The 21,994-nt window shown below is 35.5% G+C and overlaps 1 protein-coding gene across 2 annotated transcripts in view; it reads left to right on the forward strand.

Moving 5' to 3' along the window:
- Window positions 1-21,994, forward strand: part of KLHL1 (kelch like family member 1) — a 492,649-nt gene that overhangs the window by 53,599 nt on the left and 417,056 nt on the right. The gene's annotated exons all lie outside the window — the stretch shown is intronic.

A 21,994-nucleotide genomic window follows, 5' to 3' on the forward strand; every position in this document is an offset into this window, starting at 1 on the left:
ATAACAGCACAATTGGAAGAGCGTAGTCAATGTCACTGAACTGTGCATGTAGAAATTTTTGAAATGGTGTATCTTTGGCTATGTGTATTTTCAGAAAAAAAAACAAAAGACGCTTGAGAAGTTAGAGGGTTGATATGTTGTGGGGTTGTTAACCAATGTCCTAAAACAACATATGTACTTCTGTTTCATGAGAAACTATTTGTTCTGTAAGCCTTCACCTGTAGTACAATTAAAAAAAAAAATGTAAAAAAAAAAAAAATTAGCTAGAACAACCTCAATGTCCACCAACAGATGAATGGATAAACACACTGTGATATATACACACAATGAAGTATTACTCAGCCATAAAAAAGAATGAAGTACTGATACATGCTACAAAGCAGACTGAACTCAAAAGCATTATGCTAAGTGAAAGAAGGCAGACACAAAATATCACATTTTTCTTTATTCTAGTTATGTGAAATAATCAGAATCGGTAACCCAGAGAGACAGAAAGCAGTTTGATGGTTGCCAGGGCCTGGGGAGAGAAAGAGAATGGAGAGTGATTGTTTATTGGGTGTACAGGGTTTTCTTTTGGGATGATGAAAATGTAACTAGAAAGATGTAGTTGTACAAAATTTTAAATGTACTAAATGACTCTGAAGTGTACACTTTAAAATGATTAATTTTAGGTTATATCATTTCACCTAGATAATAAAAAAGAAGTGACTAGAAAGCAAAAAAAAAAAAACTGTCTCACAATGTGTTTTTTAAAAATTCTAGTCAGACTCTTAATGTCTTATTTAAGTCTATATACTGATGCTTCACGCAGTTCGTGACATATAGTAGGTACTTAATAAAGGCTTGTTAAACTTGTCTTCATGATGTTTTTAAAAAAATAAATCTCTAATGGCCAGATGATTTAGTGACTAAGTTAGTAATTTTATCCTTACTTAATAAGCTCCTAAAATAGTACTTCAATTTTCTACCACCTCTTGAGAACTCAACGCTTGAGTGTAAATTCACAGTACAGACAGTAAAAAGCACAGCTGGTAAACCACAGGGCAAATTTACAAATGCTTGTGTTGCTTGATTTAGTTCAGTTAATTATTGTTTATTTTGAATAATTATGCTATAGTCTGTGGTTTAAAAATAAACATTTTTGTCTGAGTAAATTGATAGAAATATTTATCAATGTCTTTAGTTAATGCATTAATTTCCCTGTGTTAATCACTGTGAAATGCAAAATTTAGCTTACTACTCTCCATAATAGGAGTGGATATACGCTTAGCCCTGTCTTTTAAATATTTTTTGCTTTATCTCAATTTTGGTGAAGCAACGAATGCTAGTAGTAAACCTGGGAATTCTGACTACCATCTGTCTGATCCACCTGCTAAGCCCTTACGTCAACTGATGCTCAGATGTCAGTGAACAAAGGCACTGCTTCTGGCATTAAAGTAAATCAGTTAAAAGTTTCAGTTATAATAGGCCTACATTCCTCCTTTGCATAGCTCATTGACCCCATAGCACTTAGATTTAAAGAATAAAATCAAAGGGAAAGATGTTTTGTTCTCTAATATTTTCCATTCTCCTTAAAAGTTTATTTTACCTAGCAACTGCTGCTGCAAGGTGTATTTCTTTCCCAGTGCTAATAAAAGAGAAAATTAAAGAATGGCTGCTTTCTTGTCACGGGTCGCGATAGGAATAGGCAAGTGCATCGACATTCAGCTTTCACTCTTAATCAGTTACTTCCCACCTCTTCCACTCTATTGTCCTCTCTCTAATATGCAAAGCATAGGGTTGATTGACAAACATGGCATGGTCTAAAGTGATTGACGAAGAAGCTGGAGTGGCCAATGTTGCTGTGGTAATTAGTAACCAAAATGTTGGCGGTTCGAACCACCAGCCTCTCGACAGGAGAAAGCTGTGTCAGTCCGCCTCTGTAAAGATTTACCACCTTGGAAATGCTATGAGGCAGTTCTACCCTGCCCGATAGGGTCGATGTGAGTGGGAATTGACTTGATGGCTAGGTTTGGTTTTGGTTTATTTGTTTAACCCTAAATCACCCAAGGGTATATGAAATCCCACAGAAAAGTGTCACTATATTTTAATAACTTGAGTAGTATTGAATTTGGCCTTTACCAGTATATACAGTCATAATTAGATTAATATTTTTCTATAAACACAAAAGAATCACTGACGGAAGAAAGGCTGATAAGTCTAGATTTAAGTAACATTATTCATGATAGCTCTGGTCAATAAACAGGACTGGAATATCAAAAGAGCAACATTTGATCATGACCCAGATGCTTGCCAAAATTTCCCTCTCCATCCCTTTAAACCTCTATTCATTCTTCTAAATCCAATTTTTAAAACTGTACTTAAATATTTGTGTATTTTGTTATGTCATAATATCTATCCTTTTAGAATGTAAATTCCTTGAAGGCAATAAACATTTGCTGCTCTACTGACCATAGAAAAATTTCAAACTAGGGGGTCTCACATAGTATAGTTTTTAAAAATATTATATATGTCAAAGAAATATCAGAGATAAAGCAACAAAGAATAGAGCCATCTGTGTGTATATACATAATTTTTTTTCTTACTTTCCCCAATTTGCTCCCATGTTTCCTCTCATGTTCTGCTGATATGAAGGGAGCAACTCTGGTTCAGAATCCAAGAATGGATGTGGGGATAATTCAAGATGAGCCAGGAGTTGTCAGTAGAGCAAGTGAACAGATAGGGTCCCAAGCTAATTTGTGATGTGTTCCAGAAAACAAGAAAGGAACAGGTAAAAAAATTAATTTATTTTGGGCCAACTCTTTTTTAGAATGAAAATTATAAACTATCTTCAGAATCAAAGGGAAAAATATTTTGTTCTCTAAAACTTTTCATTGTCCTTAAGATGGAAATTAATCTCCTTAACGAAAGAGAAAACTATGATTAGCAGCTTTCTTGTAATGGGTCATTGTAGGAATAAGCAAGAACACCAGCACTCAACCTTCTACCATTAACCAGCTGCTTCCCATCTCTTCCCTGCTTTATGGTCCTCTCACTAATATTTTCACCTGCTTATGCACATGGATGCATATAATAAACAAATAAATAAATGGGGAGTTCATAGGGCCCTGGTGCATCAATGAAGCTATAGATTTGATAATATGGTAATCAGAAATCTAGAGATGTAGATAAGAATCAGGAAGCTAGTGGCTTTATTCATAATAGCCAATATGTGTAAACAACTCATATGTTCAACACAGGAATCAACAAATATTTTTAATTGTGACGTATATATACAATGTAATATTATTCAGCAACAACAAAAAAGATGAATCTCAAAAACATGCTGAGTGAAAGAAGTATGATACAAAGGAATTTATACTTTATGACTACATTTATATGAGCCCTGGTGGTGCAGTGGTTAAAGTGCTGGGCAGCTAACCTAATGCTTAGCGGCTCAAACCCATGAGCTGCTCTGCAGAAAAAGATGTGGCAGTGTGCTTCCGTAAAGATTTACAGCCTTGGAAACCACGTGGGACAAGTCTACTCTGTCCTATAAGGCTATGAGTCAGAATGGACTTGATGGCTTAAGACAAGCAGTGGTACTCTATTGTGAGAGAAATTAGATCAGCCTTTGCCCTGTTGGGGATGGCTGTTATGGTTGACTTTAAAGGAGTACAAGAAAACTTTCTTGGATAATGAATATGAAATGTGATTAAGACAGAGTTGATGGTTTCATACCACATTAGTCAAAATTAATCAAACTGTACACTTAAAATGTGTGCTACTTGTTGTATGGAAATTATACCTCAATACAATTAATTTTCAAAAAGTAAATTATCCAGGAACATGAAAAACTGAAAGCCTCTGGCAACAGTGTCAGGGAGACTTTATTTAGGAGTCAGTTTCTATCTCCCTACTTTAGACCTAATTCCGACAGCTGGGTAAATCTCTCGGCACTAACTGACATTGGCAGGTGACCCTGATAATTGCTTACTACGTTTTTTTTCATTTTTCAAGACATATTTACTCTACCACACACTGTGTTACATACTGCAGATGCAATAGTATGCAAAAGAGAGTGATCACTTATGATGCTTATAGTTCAGTGAATATTAACTAAACAATTGAAAATATGGAACATAGCAACCATAACAAGGGCAATGAGGACTATCACAATAGGTAGATGACCCAAACTCAGCAACAGCTTCTGAATGACAAGTTACAACACTTCTGTAAATGCCTACCTGAAACAAATTGTAGAATTTATGTGTATTTAATATTCATCTCTGAAAAGGTACCCCTGACTGAGCCAATCCATCCAAACCCACCCCCAACTTACCACATAAATGGTGAGCTAAATATATAAGCATCCTTCATATATGTTTAGGGCACTTAACATATATTTTAAAAACATTTGTGTGTTTTCCCTGACATTAAACTTTTAAAAGACACTGAGCTCCTTGAAGGCAAATACTGTCTTATTCATCGTTTTGTTCAAGAAACCTGGCAAATTTTCTGATACCAACTGGCTAAAATATATCATTGTTGCTTTGTTTGGTTTGTTCCTATGTCGGTTAATTAGTCCTCTAACTGAAGCTTGATAGTCAATCAACATTCAAGATAGATATTTTTTATAACCTATGATTATTACCTTAATGTTTCAATGTATGTTTTTCTAAAGAAAACATTTCATAGGATTCATGTTTGGGGTTGTTTTGAATAAGCCCTGCTGATTTTAAGAATGATTTACATCCTAGGAAGAAAAGGAAACCGTCCAGTTACATAAGCCTACCTATAAATATAATCTAAGCAGAAATTTACATTTTCAAAATTGATTCTTCAAGGCAGCAAATCTCAGATGCAGTGTAGCAAGACTCTCATACATCACGGTCAGTTGCTGGGCATCTTGTAAGAATGCCTTATTAGCAATGACATGCTGAGCTTTTTTTTTTTTCCCCGAAAGTTGGAATGAATTTAGGTCTCAATAGTTTTTCTTTCTTGGAAGTAAAAAAGGTGAGGCTTACAACATTTGTTTTTAAATCAGAAATTTCACAAAACCAAACCCCCATGTTATGCATGTTGAAGTTGCTGATGCACTAACTCTTAATTGGGGTGAAATCTGGCATTTATTTAAAACAAAAGCAAGCCAGTTGCCATCAAGTCAGTTCTGACTCATGGGGATCATGTATGTTGCAGAGTAGAACTGTGCTCCGTAAGGTTTTCAAGGATGTGACCTTTCAGAAGCAGACTGTCAGGATTTTCTTTTGAGGTAACTCTGGGTAGGCTCAAACCACCAATCTTTTGGTTAGTAGTCAAATACTTACTTGTCTCTGCCACCCAGGGACTCCTATGATAGTGCTAGTAGGTTTTTACTCTACCAAAAAAAAAAAAAGAAGAACCTGTTGTCATCAAGTCAATTCCAAGTCGTAGCAACCCTATAGTCCCTTTATTTTTCATTTCCTTTTATTATAAGGGATAGATTTTTAACAAAATGGCATGGGAAGATGAAAGTATGAGTGAAAATTATAAATATTCCTGTAAATAACAGCTCATTAGTTATAATGATCAAATCAGAAGCCATTTGATGATGCCAATAAAGTTTTAGCAAATACAGTATATGTTAAATTGTGCTTGCATCTTTTAAAAAGAAAGTAAGATTTATGCTTCTTAGATGTAAAACAAAATATGTACTTGTTATTAGTAATGCCTGTGAGGCGCCTACCTGGAAAAACCAAGACTCTTAGAAAAGTAAAATTATTGGAAGAGAGGGACTACTTTTATCTCTCAAGGGACTTGCACATTCCACTTACAACAGTCTAATCAGAGGTGGATCTGGATGCTTAGAGGCTTAGGTGAAGGTTTCAAATTACCAATGGATTACAGCTGAGTTATGTTCAGAGGAAACTAAATTGCCATTAGGAAAGGTCAGAATCTGTGGCCAAATCTAACAGTACTGAGTATCTCTAGGAAGTAACCATGTTGTGATAGGAAGAGCTAAAATGAAAAATGAGCTTTAGAAGCGAAAATAAGTCTTTATGAAATTAAGGAAAAAAGAAGATCAAGAAAAACATCACGTGCCTATGAACAGGAGAAAAAGCTGATAACTGAAAATGCAGATGTGTTTAATTTTTTAAATGTTTTTCTTCTCTAACAAATGTTAACTGTGTTCATACAATTAGAGTACCACTCTGTTATGCAAAGGTGAACCAGGAAGAAATTATTGAAGTTTATAAGATAGGTCATTATGAGTCGGAATTGACTCAACGGCAACAGGTTTGGTTTTGGTTTTATAAGATAATAAGCTTGTCCACAGATGAAAGTTTAAAATATTAAGAAAATTAAACCAAACAAATAAAGGTTTTGATAAGATAGGCATGGATAGATACTATATTTACATAATTATCAATTTATTCATCTATACTCAATTTACTGAATATCCATCTTATATCTTGCACTGATTAAAGTTGTACAATTAAACTTTATTGAAAGAGTATAGCAGGAAAAAATAGTGTATCTTCTATTAAGAAGTTTTGATCTAGACTTCGAGTTCAATATGTTTATGAAATATAAATTCTTTACCTTCACAGGTTTCATGCAATACAAATAAATTTAGAAAAGATATATTTTATTTTTACATCTCAATTACTCTAGTAGCTTATACTGCTAAATTCAGGTAAATATATCTTAAATTTAAAATGTTCATGTTTACTGCAAAATTTCTCAGAGGTCAAAATGTTCTGCTAGCCCTCAATTTTGTTACATGTAGAAGAACACAGTACGTATGCTTATGGCTATATCATAGAAGCTGGACTCAGATTATCCTTTTAGCTGAGAATGAAAAAAGCTAGATTAAAAACAAACAAGAACACAGTCAAAAACAGAACAAGACAGAAAAGGATTCAAGCGTGCACAATCCTGGAGTTGAGGTGACTATTACAATTGTAGACTTTTTTTTTTACCTTCAAAACCTTTCACCATTCACAGGGCAAGGCATGGAAGCTTTTAAAAGGAAAGAAAAAGGCCATAAATTGGAAATTTTGACCATAACCAAGCAATAAACATCTACTATAACCAAACCCACTGCTGTCAAATTGAAACATCTACTAGTGGCTAAAAACTAAACAGAAATTTCTGAAATCTCATGGCACTGGTCAGATAAACATTAGAATTTGGGCATGTCAAGAAGGGAAGGCCTGAGGAAAATATCCTAGGCTTTTAGCTGATGTCTCTGAAAAAGCTATAGTCTATGATTAAGTGCAAACTGGAATTAGCTGTTATTCAGTGTGGATAATATAGTGGGTTGAATGGTGGCCACCCAAAATATATGTCCATGTCCTAATCTGTGAAGCCTGTAAATGTTACCTTATTAGGAGAAAAGATCTTTTGAAATCTGTAAATGCTACCTTGTTAGGAGAAAAGGTCTTTGAATATATAATTAAGATAATGATCTTCAGATGAGGAGACCATTTTGGATTATCTGAGTGGGCCCTAAATCCAATGACAAGTATCCTTATTAGATATATACACAGAGAAGAAGACACACACAGAGGAGAAGGTGATGTGAGGACAGAGGTAGAGATTGAAGTGATGTGGCCACAAGCCAAGGAAGCTAATGAAGGCTGACCACCACCAGAAGATGGAAGATTCAAGGGAGAATTATCCTAGAGATTCCAGAAGGAGTTTGGCTCTGTTAACACCTTGATTTTGGATTTCTGACCTCCAGAACTTTTAGAAAGTAAATTTCTGTTATGTCACCCAGTTTGTGGTGATTTGTTGTGGCAGCTATAGGAAACTAATACAGATTTTCGTACCAGGAGGTGGGTGTGGCTGTAACAAATATCTGAAAATATGAAAGTGGCTTTGGAATTGGGTAATGCATAGAGGATGGAGTAAATTTTGAGAACCTGTTGCCATCAAGTTGATTATAATTCATGATGACACCATGTGTCACAGAGTAGAATCTTATGCGTTAAAGTGTTTTCTTGGCTTTAATCTTTATGAAAGGAGATTGACAGCCCTTTCTTCTGTGCCATCACTGAGTGGGTTTTAACCACCAGTCTTTATGTTAGTAGTCAAGCACTTAACTGTATGTGCCACCCGGGGACCTTGAGAAGCATGATAGAAAAAACCTACGTTGTCTTGAAGAGATTATTGTTAGATATATGGGCCTAAAGACAATTCTGTCAAGGGCTCAAAAAGAAAAGAGAAACATGGTGGAGAATGTTTCTATTGTTTGTGAGATTACAAAAATTTTCTTGAATAGAATGTTGATAGAGCGCTGAATGTTAAAAATACTTCCAGTGAGGGCTTGGAAGGAACTAAGGAATATATCATTGGAAATTAGAGGGAAGGCATTTTTGTTATATATTGGTAGAAAACTTGTCTGAATTTGTCCTACTGCTGTGTGGAAAGTAGAACTTGTAGTTAACAAACTTTGATATTTAGCTGAAGAGATTTTAAAGCAATGTATTGAAGGTGTGGCCTGGCTTCTCCTTGCTGCCTGTTGTAAAATTTGAGAGGAAAAAGATAAATTAAGGAAGGAACTGTTAAACAAAAATGAATTAATGCTTTATGATTTGGAAATGCTCATCCTATCCAGTCCAGATTTCAAAACATGCTAATATTAAGAGTTACACTATTAGAAAAGTATGATGTAGAGAAAGGCCAAGGGTGTGGCTGAATGACTTTTTGCTGAAGATATTAGGCATGTGACTCATAGATCCTCTAAACCATCTTAGCATAAGCCAGGAATAAAAATGTAGTTGTCTAGGAAGAACCTGTGGAGGACCTTCTAGTCTAATGGTCTAAATCCACATGACATATATGGGAGACCCACAAGGTTTTTGAAAATGTTGTATCAGCAAAATACTGCTGGCTTTCACTAAAGAGAACAGAGACAAGATTATGTGAAAGAGGTCTGTCAGACTTCCAAAATTCTACAGTCAGTAAATGGGCTGATAGAGCTACTAAGATGCAAAAATTTGCTACTCTTTAAGAAAAATGATGAATGACTGAAGGAAGAGACTTGGGCCCAGAGGGCAGAGTCATGAGCCCAGAGGCAGAAGCTAGCAGTGCTGGGGGAACAGTGACAGAGGCTGGTAATTCATGGTGCAGAGACAGAGTCTGGCAGTGCCATGGACACAAAGCACAAAGCCATGGATGCAGAAGGCAGACCTGTGGGTCCAGAGAATGGAGCTTCAAGCCGCAGAGGATTATTCTCAAGGCTCAAAATCTATTGGAATTTACCCTGTTGGATTTCAAACTTGCCTGGGCCAAAAAAATGTTGACCTTTCTATTTTTTCCAGTTTCCCCCTTTTGGAATGGAAATGTCTATACAAGATGTGTCCCATTATTGTACTTTGGAAGCAGATAGTGGGTGTTATGTATTGAACTGTGTCCTCACAAAATGTGTGTCAACTTGGCTAGGCTGTATTTCCCAACATCGTGTGGTTGTCCTCCATTACGTGATCCAAAGTAAGTATCCTACGTATTATAAATCCTAACCTCTATGATGTTAATGAAACAGGATTAGAGGCAATTATGTTAATGACATAGGACACAATCTACAGGAACAAGTTTATCTTGAATCAATCTCTTCTGAGATATCAAATAGAGAAGTGAACAGAGAGAAGAGGGACCTCATTACCCCTAAGCAAGAAGAGCCAGGAGCAGAGCATGTCCTTTGGACCCAGGTTCCCTGCACTGAGAAGCAACTAGACCAGAGGAAGGTTGATGACAAGGACCTTCCCTCAGAGCTGACACAGAGAGAAAGCCTTCTCCTGGAGGTGGTGCACTGTATTCAGGCTTCTAACCTCCTAAACTGTGAGAGAATAAATTTCTGTTTGTTAAAACCATCCACTTGTGGTTTCTGTTAGAGCAGCAATAGATAAATAAGAGTGTGTTTTCTAGTTTCACAAGTGAACACATAGAGAGGAATTTTTCCCCAGGAAAGATCATACCAAGAGCTTCACCTATACCTGATTTAGATGATAAGATTTGGGACTTTTAAGCTAATGATATTTAGATGAGATTTTGGACTTAGGGTTGATGCTGTAACATATTAAGACTTTTGGGGATGTTGCAGTGGGGTGAATACATCTTTTGCATGAAATGATTTTGAATTGTGGGAGGTAAGAATGACTAGAGTCAGTTGAATGGTGGTCTCCGTAAAGATATGTCAACATCCTAATTGTCGAAACCTGAGAATGTAATCTTATTAGGAAAAAGGGTCTTTGCAGATGTAATTAAGGATCTGGAGATGAGGTCACCTTGGATTATCTGAGTGGGCCCCAAATCCAATGACAAATATTCTTATAAGACACACAGAGGAGAAGACACTCAAAAAAAGGAGAAGGTGATGTGAAGACGAGGGCAGAGATAGGAGTGATGTGGCCACAAGTCAAGAAATTCAGGGAATGCTGACAGCCATGAGAAGCTGAAAGAACGAAGGAAAGATTCTCCTCTAGTTTCTCCAGAGGGAGTGTGGGCCTGATGAAACCTTTATTTCAGACTTCTGACCTCCAGAACTGTGAAAGAATAAATTTCTGTTGTTTTCGGTAATTTGTTAAGTTTTTGTTAATTTGTTTTGTTAATTTTTCTGCAGACATAGTAATCTAGTACACACAATATGGGACAATTCCCTGAAAAATATCTTACTAAACTAATACAAGAAAAAAATACAAAGTCATAATTTTCATAAAACTATTTTGGGGCCCTGGTAGTACAATGGTTAAGAGCTCAGCTGCTAACAAAAAGGTCAGCAGTTCAAATCCACCACCTGCTCCTTGGAAACCCTATGGGGCAGTTCTACTCTGTCCTATAGGGTCGCTATGAGTTTGAATCAACTTGACGGCAATGCCTTTTTTTTTTTTTTTTTGGATAAGGAAATTGATTCCATCTTATTTATTTTTTCCAAAAATAAAACCGCTGTACAATTATTTCACTGATAATTTCATATAAACATTTAAGAAGGAAATAATACCACTCTCATGCAAACTCTTCCAGAGAATGGAAAAAGTTGGAACACTTATAAATTACTTTTGGAGTCTAGTAAACTTTTGATATCGAAACCTGACATTACAAGAATATAAACTTAAAAACTGTTTCATTCATCATATCCAAAATAAAATCTTAGCAAATAAATATATAAAAAGAAGTGTATCATGAGCAAGTTCCAATGGCTGAGCTTATGTTAGCATTTGAATACCAATCTCAGTAAATCCACATGCTAATATTTTAAAGAAGAAACCTTTTTTTGTTAATTATCTCAATAGATACAGAAAAAGATTTTGATAAAATTTAACACTCTTTCAAAATATTATCTCTTAGCAAACTAGGAATAAAAGGGAATTTTCTTAAAACTAAATTCAACATTTGTAATTATATAAAAAAAATTTTTTTCCACTTGAATTCAAAAATAAAACAGGGAAAGCAAAAGAGAAAGAAAGAAACGGAAGACTCAAGTAAGAAACTAGTCTACAGGACTAATAGTCTACACTAACCATGGCCATGAGTCAGAATTGACTTGAAGTCAACATTTTTTGTTTGTTTTTTAACATTGTATAAAGATTGGAAAGGAAAAGAGTAATTTGTCACTATTTTCAGGTAATGTGATTGTCACTGTAAAAAATTTAAAATATCTGCAGATAATAGTTAAATTAATGAACTAATTGAGTAAAGTTGCTAGATGCAAGGTCGATATATAAAATTCAGTTTTACTCTTCTAAATTAGAAGAAACTACCAGAAAATAAATTTGTAGAAGACACTTATTATAATAACATTAAAAAATTGATCAAATACCATGCAATAAATCTAACAAGAGGTGTAAGAATTCTATACACACACACACACAATCTACAAAGATAATTAAGAGGAAATAAGGAAGACCTAAATAAATGTAATGATACATCATATTTAGGAGGAGGAAGACTCAGTATTGTAAAGGTATCAATTCTTCCCAAATTATTTGTGGAATAAATTATATTCCAGTTAAAATCCCCACTTTTTGTAGAAATTGTCTGATTCTATACTTTTAAGAAATTAAATGTAAAAAGCAATTTAAACAACCTTGAAGAGTTGCTCTACAAAATATCAAAGGGTATTTTAAAACTAAAGAAATTATAGCACTATGTTATTGATACTGGGTTACATGAAGAATTAATTGAAATAGAGAACCAGAAACACATCTAGAAATATACAGTCACTTAATATATGAAAATCTCACGATGACAATGTAATGAGGAAAAAATAGTGTTTTTAAAAAATAAAATACCTGGTCATTTGGGTATCTATAAGCAAAAAGAAAAAGACAAAAACAATTCCTGCTTTACACAACACAAAAATCAATTATTTTCTTAGACCTAAATGTAAAGGGTAAACTAGCAAAACATCTGGAAGATAATAAGAGAAGATTTCTTCATGAGTTGGGCAGGCAGAGATTTCTTAAATAACATTCTCAAAGGTACTATCCATGAAGAAGAAAGACTGATAAATTGGACTTTATTGGAATTTAAAACTTCTGTTCATCAGAGGTCACCATAATGAGAATGAAAAGATTAGCCACAGAGTAGGACATGTTTACAATGCTTACTTCAAAAAAAAAAAGTTATATCTGGAGTATTAAAAAAAAAAATTCAATAAGCAAGAAAAGGAGCCCTGGTTAAATGCTTGGCTGCTAACTGAAAGGTTGACAGTTCAAATCCCCAAGCTGCTCCAAGGCAGAAAACACTTGGCAATCTGCTCCTGTAATGATTACAGTATAGGAAACACTATGGGGCGTTCTCTGTCATATACGGTTGCTGTGAATCAGAATAGACTTGACAGCACATAACAGCAATAACATAAGCAAGAAAGATACCAAACAAACCAAAAAATTAAAATATAAATCTTGAAGGGCACTTCACAAACTAGTACATCCAAATGGCCATCATAAAATGCAAATTAAAACCACCCTGAGATATAAGTAAACATTCATTAGAATGGTTAGTTTTTTTTTTTTCCCAAAAAGAATACCTAATATTTAATACTTTCAAAGATGCAGTGCAACTACTAGTGTCAGTGAAAATTGGTACAAACACTTTGGAAAAGTGTTTGACAGTATGTACTAAACATATACAAATACGTACCTTATGAACTAGTAATTACACTCCTTAGTATGCACCCACACCAAAACTAATTTCATATGTGAAGTAAAACATACATAAAGGAATGTTCATAGCAGTGTTATTTCTAATAATTCAAAATAAGCAAATGTCCATAAACAGTTCAATAGATAGAATGTGGCATATTCATACATTGGACTACTATAAAGTAATAAAAAAAATGAGCTACTGCTCTAGGTAACAAGGATGGATCTCACAGTTTAACTTTGAGGAAATGAAGTCAGATACAAAATAATACACACTGTATGCTTACATCAATATAAATTCCGAAACAAACATGGTGTCATGGATTGAATGGTGTTCCCCCAAAGTATCTGTCAACTTGGCTAGGTCATGATTCCCAGTAATGTATGATTGTCTACCTTTTGTCATCTGATGTGATTTCCCTATGTGTTGTATATTCTATCACTATGATGTAATAAGATGGATTACTGGCAGTTATATTGATGAGATCTACAAGATTAGATAGTATTTTAAGCCAATCTTTTTTGAGATACAAAAGAGAGAAGCAAGCAAAGAGACATGGGAACCTCATATTACCAAGAAAGCAGTGCAGGGAGCAGAGCACGTCCATTGGACCGGAGGTTCCTGCACTGAGATACTCCCAGACCAAGAGAAGACTGATGATAAGGACCTTCCTCCAGAGCTGACAGAGAGAGAAAGCCTTCCCCTGGAGCTGACTCCCTGAATTTGGACTCGTAGCCTACTAGACTGTGAGAGAATAATCTTCTCTTTGTTAAAGCCATTTACCTGTGGTATTTCTGTTATAGCAGCACTAGATGACTAAGACACATGGTTTAACATTGATAAATTGTATTTTTGTCAGTGTAAATGATAGGTAAGTTATCTTTTCTGATAAACTTTTCCTTCTACATAATATGGATATATTAATGTCTACCTCATTATTCTTTCAGGCAGTTCTCATGGGACATAAATGAAACGACATATGTAACAAAAGTAGCATAGTTTGTGACACATAGTAAATGTCAGTGAAGATCCTCCCCAACTCTTTCACCTGAACCTTTTCAGAACCTATCTCATTTTCCCAGATATCTTGTATTTCAGATTAGAAACCTTGGAGACATCTTATTCAGTTCCTTTCTTTCTTTGTACATGACTAAAAGATGAAGGTTCAAACACACTTAGTAGTACCACAGAAGAGAGGCCTGGGAATCTGTTTCCATAAACATTGCAGCCAAGAAAACTGTATGGAGCAGTTCCACTCTGTAACACACGGGATTGCCCATATTAAAATAGTTATTAATCCCTTATCTCTCACATATGTTTCCACTATTTTTCTTCTTTTTCCAATGCTTCTGTCTTAAGTGGACTTTCTCAATAGTAATATAATTAATTTTTCCATCTTTAATCTCATTCTCTGCTTCAGTATAGTCTTGACAAAATTCTCTGAATTACTTTTCTAAAACACATATCTTATTTTTGTTTCTTTAAAAAGCTTCAAGTTTCTTCCACTGCTTACACCATAAAGAATAAAATTCTTACTGTTGTATGTAATGCTCTCCCATATATGACATTCTTCATCTTTCACATCTTATATTACCCACTAGATATTTAAGGCTCCACCAATCTGGATTTTCTGCACTTCTTGGAAAATTCTTGTAGATAAAACCCTCTTTCAGTGTTTTCTTTCATGGAGTCTAGAATACTGTTTATCCCTTTGATATATCTTATTTTTTGAAATTCTATAGTTTCTTCAAGACTAGAGTCAAATTTCAGCATTTACAAGTAGCTTTTCTGTCTCTTCCTGAATATTAGTTAATGATCTATTTCTTTCTGCACCCAAGTATTTTATTGGTATATTTATCACAGCAATCACTATCTGCCTTGTATATGTATCTGTTCATTGTGTACTTATCTGGTTTTCCCACTTAAGTGTATTTTCGTGAAGAATAAGAACCATGTCTAATTCAAATTTTTATATTCTCTATATTCAAGAACAGTGTTTTGCACTTGGTTGATGCCCCCTCCCATGATATTTTACTGAATTTATGGCTCATATATGTGCATGGGAGAAAGGTAAAGGGTCTATTTCAGAGAAAACACAAAATCTGAATTGGATTTTTTTCTTTTCTGTGGTTGTTTTTGTTGTTAGGTGTCATCAAGTCGGTTCCCACTCATAGTGACCCTGCATACAACAGAATGAAAACTGCCTGGTCCTGTGCCTTCCTCACAATTATTATTGTGCTTGAGCCCATTGTTGTAGCCACTTGTCAATCCATCTTATAGAGGGTCTTCCTCTTTTTTGCTGACCCTCTACTTTACCAAGCACGATGTCCTTGGTAAAGGGACTGGTCCTTCCTGATAACATGTCCAAAGTATGTGAGGCATAGTCTCGCCATCCTTGCTTCCAAGAAGCATTCTGGCTTTACTTCTTCCAAGACAGATTTGTTTGTTCTTTTGGCAGTTCATAGTATATTCAATATTGTTTGTCAACACCATGATTCAAAGGCATCAATTCTTCTTCAATCTTCCTTATTCATCGTCCAGCTTTCACCTGCATATGATGCGATTGAAAACACCATAGCTTGGGCCAGGCGCACCTCAGTCCTGAAGGTAACATCTTTGCTATTTAACACTTTAAAGAGGTCTTTTGCAGCAGATTTGCCCAATGCAATGCGTCGTTTGATTTTCTTGATTGCTGCTTCCATGGGTGTTGATTGTGGATCCAAGTAAAATGAAATTCTTGACAACTTCAGTCTTTACTCCATTTATCATGATGTTGCTTGTTGGTCCAGTTGTAATTATTTTTGTTGTCTTTATGTTGAGGTGTAATCCATATTGAAGACTATGGTCTTTGCTCTTCATCAGTAAGTACTTCAAGGCCTCTTCACTTTCAGCAAGCAAGGTTCTATCATCTGCATATTGCAGGTTGTTAATGAGTCTTCCTCCAAACCTGATGCCTTGTTTTTCCTCATATAGTCCATCTTATTGGATTATTTGCTCAGCAGAGCCCTAATTGGTTATGATCCACACAGTCAAATGGCTTTGCACAGTCAATAAAACACAGGTAAACATCTTTCTGGTATTCTCTGCTTTCAGCCAGGATCCATCTGACATCAGCAATGATATCCCTGATTCCAGATTCTCTTCTGAGGCTGGCTTGAATTTCTGGCAGTTCCCTGTTGATGTACTACTGCAAAGGGAAATAAAGAAGAGCTTATTTTTTTAAATACATCTTTTAATAATTTATATTACTAAATATTGACACACTAAATTAGTTATTCAAAATATATTGAAGAGTAACTAATATTAAAATATGCCATGCTGTGTCTAGGAATTTTATTATTTTTAGCAAAAACACTTTATTAAAATTCAACTTTTAAGTAATGGTTCAAATTTGACAAAATCTCAGTTTGATAATGTCTTCTAAATTTGGAAGAAAAATATATTAAGTTTATTTCTTAGAGTTTAGCTGTCATCACAGAAGAGGTCTCTTCTTTTAAAATATAGGTGCTCCAAAATACTCCTCACAAATACTGGATAAATACAAGAAATAACTTAAAAATTCTGCAGGATTGGGTCTTTTTTCTCACCAGTTCCCACAGGGCCAACGTATTGATTTTATTTTTATTTTCATGGTTAGGGGGATGATTCATACCCTTAGAAGAAAGATACTCAATATACTACATGAACAAGAAACATAACTCGTATTTCATTAATGCTTCATTAACTTTGAATTCCACTACTGACTGAGCAAACATATATTCTGTGCATCAGGATTTTTGCTGCTTATCCAGAATTTGGCTTCTAGTATGAACTGAATTGAATTTCAAAGTCCTATGCAGCTGCTGAGAAAGTAGACAGAAAAGATAAATGATGTAAAATCTAGGTGTCTGGAATATTTGGAAATATTTGTCATATTTGAGAATAAAATATAAGCTACAAAAATGTAGCTTAATAGAGTTTGACAGACCAAGCACAGTATTCTACAAACCAAGAATGGAGAAAAAATTTTGTTTCCTTTTTTTGAAGTTAAGAATTTTTTTTGTTTTGAAGCACACAACAAAAACAGATCTAAGTTACCAAGAATTTCCCTAGTGATTTCCTACCATCTCTGAAAAATAAGCAGAACAAATTGGCAGAGACTCCATAATGTCAGCAAGGATAGATAGAATCATAAATCACAGGTGTTAAGGGTCCCCAGATCGTCAAGCTCATCCACACGTATTGTCAAAGAAACTCTTCTACAACATCTTCATCACATTCCCCATTCATCAGTATTTAAACATTGAAAATAATATGTAGCTCACTGTCTTCTTTAGACGATGTCAGTGTTGGAAATTTCTTCCTTTCGTAGAGGTGAATGTGATTCCTGGAGTGTCTGCGTGAAGTGCTTGGCCTTTTTACAGGAAAGAGTGCTTGGCCTTTTTACACGAAAGGCTCATGTGCTTCTTTCTGGTGAAATCAAGTATCTGTAACATTGTACTTTCCAAAGTAAACAGTAATGACTAAGAACACTATGTAGAAATAACTCGAGTGTGTTAGTTTACCATGGCTGCCATAACAAAGTACCACATAATGGGTGGCTTTAAATAACACAGATCTATTGTCTTACATTCGGGAGGCTAGTTCAAAATTCAGGGTGTTGAAACCCTAGTGGCATAGTAGTTTAAGAGCTACGGCTGCTAGCCAAAAGGTCGGCAATACAAATTCACCAGGCGCTCCTTGGAAACACTATGGGGCAGTTCTACTCTGTCCTATAGGGTCACCATGAGTCCAGATCGACTCAACGGCAATCAGTTTGGGTTTTTTTGTTTGTTTGTTTCTTTTTTAGCAGAGATACGTTCTCTTCTAAGTTTCTATGGGAAGATACTTTCTTGTCTCTCTCAGCTTCTGGTAACCCCAGGCATTCCTTGGCTTGTAGATACAGTTTCACATGGCTGTCTTTCCTCTATCTGTGTCTCTTCTCTTTGCAAGTCACCACTCAGATTGGATTAGGACTCACTATACTCTGTTATAACCTAATATTAACTGATAATATCTTCCAAGACCCTATTTCCGAACAAGGTTATAGTCGCAGGTACCAGAGGTTAGCACTTCAGCATAACTTTGATGGCGGACAATTCAGTTTATAAAATCTCCTTCTGGACTCTCAAATTTTTTGTTCTTTCCTCATGCAAGACATATTTACCTCATCCTAGCATCTTCCAAAATAGTAACGCATTCCAGCATAAACTCTAAGTCTGAAATCTTCTAAATCGTCTAAATCATGTATGGCTGAAACTCTAGGTATGGTCCATCCTGTGGCAAAGGTTCTTTCCATCTGTGAATCTGAGAACCTTAGAACACAAGTTTTCTGCTTTCAAAATATAAGGGTGGTACAGGGTAGACATTCCATTCCAAAAGGGAGAAATTGGAGGGAGAGAATGGGTCATAGGTACAAATAAAGCCTGAAATCCAGCAGGGCAAATTACATTTCTAGACTTGAAAATAAGTCTCTGTCCTCTGGGCCCACTTGGGTGGTGGCAGCACCTCCTCTTTCCTGAGCAGTGGTTCCAATCTCCAGAACCAAGGAGGCAGAGGTTCTGCCTCCTGGACCTCTGCTACAGTCCTCCAGGCTGAACTGGTTTTGAGCTAATCCTTTCCTTTTCTTTAAAAATAACAGCTGCTCTTCTGAGCAGCTCCATTCGTCCATTTCATATCTGTTAAATCCTGATAGTACATCGCCTTAGTTGATTTCACCCCATCCCTGCACCCTTCAGTCTGAGCTGACAGAATTTCTGCTGAGATAGCTGGTTGGATACATAAGTCAATACAAAATGGCTTTAGCAAGCTTTTGTCCAGCTACTCCTTTGGTGCCCTCTCCAGAGCACACATTCAGAATTTTTACAATATGAACAAGCTAACAACTTCCCAAATCTTCAAGTTCTATATTCCACAGAATATTCTAACATAATTAACCCAATTTCTTTGCCACTTTGTAACAAGCATTTCCTTTTCTCAATTGTCCAATAACATGTCCTTTTAAGGACTCATCAGAAGCACGTGCAATGTCCACATTTCCAGCAACATTCTGTTCATAATGATAGAAGCCCTCCCTACAGCTGTCCTCACTGCATTCTGAGCCCTCACCAGAATCATCTTCAATGTCCATAATTGTACCAACAATCTCTTCAAGGCAATTAGGCCTTTACTATCAAGCACTTCAAAATTCCTTCAGCCTCCACTCATTACCCAATTCCAAACCAACTTCCACATTTTAGGTGTTTGTTACGGTAGCAACTCACTTCCTGATACCAAAGACTTTATTGGTTTCATAAGGCTGCCACTACAAAGTAACACAAAGTGGGTCACTTTAAATAACAGAAATTTATTGTCTCACAGTTCTGATGTTGTTGTTTGTCTTCAACTCTTGGTAACCCCATGAGTGCAGATTAGAACCGCTCTATAGAGTTTTCAAGGCTGTGGCCTTTTGGAATCAGGTTTGTCTTCTGAAGTGCCTCTGGGTGGGTTCAAACTACTAACATATTTGCTAGTAATAGAAAGTTTAGCTGTTTGTGCCACCCGGGGACTAGAATAAGAATTCATAGTTCTGGCAGAACCATGTTCTCTCTGTCTTTTCTAGGGAAAGATTCTTCCTTGTCTCTTACAAGTTCTGGTAGCCCCAGGTGTTTCTTGATGTTCTTCGACTTGTAGATGCATCTTCCCATGACGGTCTCTGCCCATGTTGTGCCTCCCTGTCTCTTCTCTTTTACAAGTAAAACATCATATAGGTTTAGGATCCACTCTACTTTGGTATGACCTCATCTTAATTTACAACATCTTCAAAAATCCTGTTTCTAAACACAGTCACGTTCACTGGTATCAAGGGTCAGGATTTCAAAATATATATTGGGGGGACAAAGTTCAATCCATATCATCCAAAATAACACTAATGTTTTCTATCATCAAAAGTTGATGAGCTGAAGGCAACTATCAATGAAGAGTATGGACATCTGTCATTTGTTTTAATTTGCTAAATATGGGCAGAAAGAAAATTGTTATCAAATGGTCATCTTGCTAGCGGTTAAAGCTCTTAGCTGCTCACCAAAAGGTCAGCAGTTGAAACCCTCCAGCCACTCTGTGGGAGAGAGATGTGGCAGTCTGCTTCCATAAAGATTTCCAGCATGGAAACCGTATGGGTCAGTTCTACAGGGTCACTATGAGTCGGAATTGACTTGACAGTAACGGGTTCGTTTTTGGTTTTTGGTATAGTATTACTAATTATGATTAATGTACTATTAAATCTCTACATAATATATTAAGAATTAATTATCACATCCTAAATGTTTGCATGAGAAAATATCTTAATAATTGCTTAGAAGAGCACTCTCATTTTCTAAGCAACATATCTATTTTATAGAAATCTGTGATCCAGACCCTTCTAAAGTCTTTCTCAGGTTAAAAAAACAAACAAACATATTTCAAGGAGTCCTGGGTTCGCAATGGTTTAGCACTTTGCTGCTAACTGAAAGGTTGGCCATTTGACTCCATACAGTGGCTCTCTGCGAGAAGGACCTGATGATCTGCTCCCCTAAAGTTTAAACAAACAAAACAAATCTATTGTCATCGAGTTGATTCTGACTCATAGCGATGCTATAGGACAGACTAGAACTGTCCTATAGGGTTTCCAAGGCTGTAAATCTTTTACGGGAGAAGATTGCCACATCTTTCTCCCATGGAGCAGCTGATGGGTTTGAACCACTCACCGTTTGTTTTGTTAGCAGCCGGGCACTTCTTAACCACTTCCAGGGCTCCTTCCTATAAATATTACAGCCTAGAAAACACTACAGGGCAGTGGTTCTGTCACATGGGATCGCTATGAGTCAAAAATAGACTCAAATGCACGTAACGACAATAACATGTCATATTCCAGACAAACCTGATATTGAAGCCTAGCTGACCTCCTTATGTTCACTAGCATAGATTTATTTTTACAATTCTATTATAAGCATGATGTTAGAGAGTTAATTCTTTGCTATAACTAGTTATGGGAAATGTGACTTTCAGTTTCCTAGGATTAATAATAATTATCACAAATCAGTTAATGCACATAAAAAGCATGTTCAGAATGGCAGAATGCCACACAGATGTTAGTGATTCTATAATGAAGATTATTGTGAAATTGTTTTCATAAAGACATATGAATATGATGTTTATTGTTTGATAGTTAACAATTACCAGGTTAATATTTATCTTTTGACCATGATTAAGATTTTTAGAATTTTGTATTGGCTTGAGAAGTGGAAGTTTGCATCACCATAATGAAGCTCAGTGAAAAAAAATATATAAGTAATTAAATCACGGTAACAAATGGCCAGATAATATTTATTTTAACCATGTCTTAGCATACCAGTTATGTCATATAAAAGGAAAATCAATTAATCACCATTGTCCTTTAAGGAATTTCTGAAGTGCACTTTATTTCAGTTCTTAAGCTCTTTCTGAAGAAAAGAGTTAAGAGTTAAAAATAGGGAAGACTTGGCTTAGTTACTTTAACTGAACATATCAGAACCTCAACCCTCATTTTAATATTTCATAAACTTAAACCTTATAAAACTTTAACTCTCTGGATAAAACTTTAATACGCTGGTAGAAGCTGGTTTCTGAAGAAGAATTTTATGGAAAGCTTTCTTAAGAAGGAAGAAGCAAAGGTACCAGAATCATATGTGAATATTTCATGTAACAAAATTCAGTTTCAATCCAAAGAATTCCTTCAATCCTTTGCCATATAGAGCATGAAAAAATGACTTTTAAACTTTGGATGAGTTCTATTTCCAATATGAGGCCGTTTCTTCTTTTATCATTTTATCTGATCAGTTAAAATGTTTAATTAATAGTAGCAATATTT

This window comes from Trichechus manatus, unplaced genomic scaffold, assembly GCF_000243295.1.
Source record: "Trichechus manatus latirostris isolate Lorelei unplaced genomic scaffold, TriManLat1.0 scaffold00013, whole genome shotgun sequence".
Classification (NCBI taxonomy): Eukaryota; Metazoa; Chordata; class Mammalia; order Sirenia; family Trichechidae; genus Trichechus; species Trichechus manatus.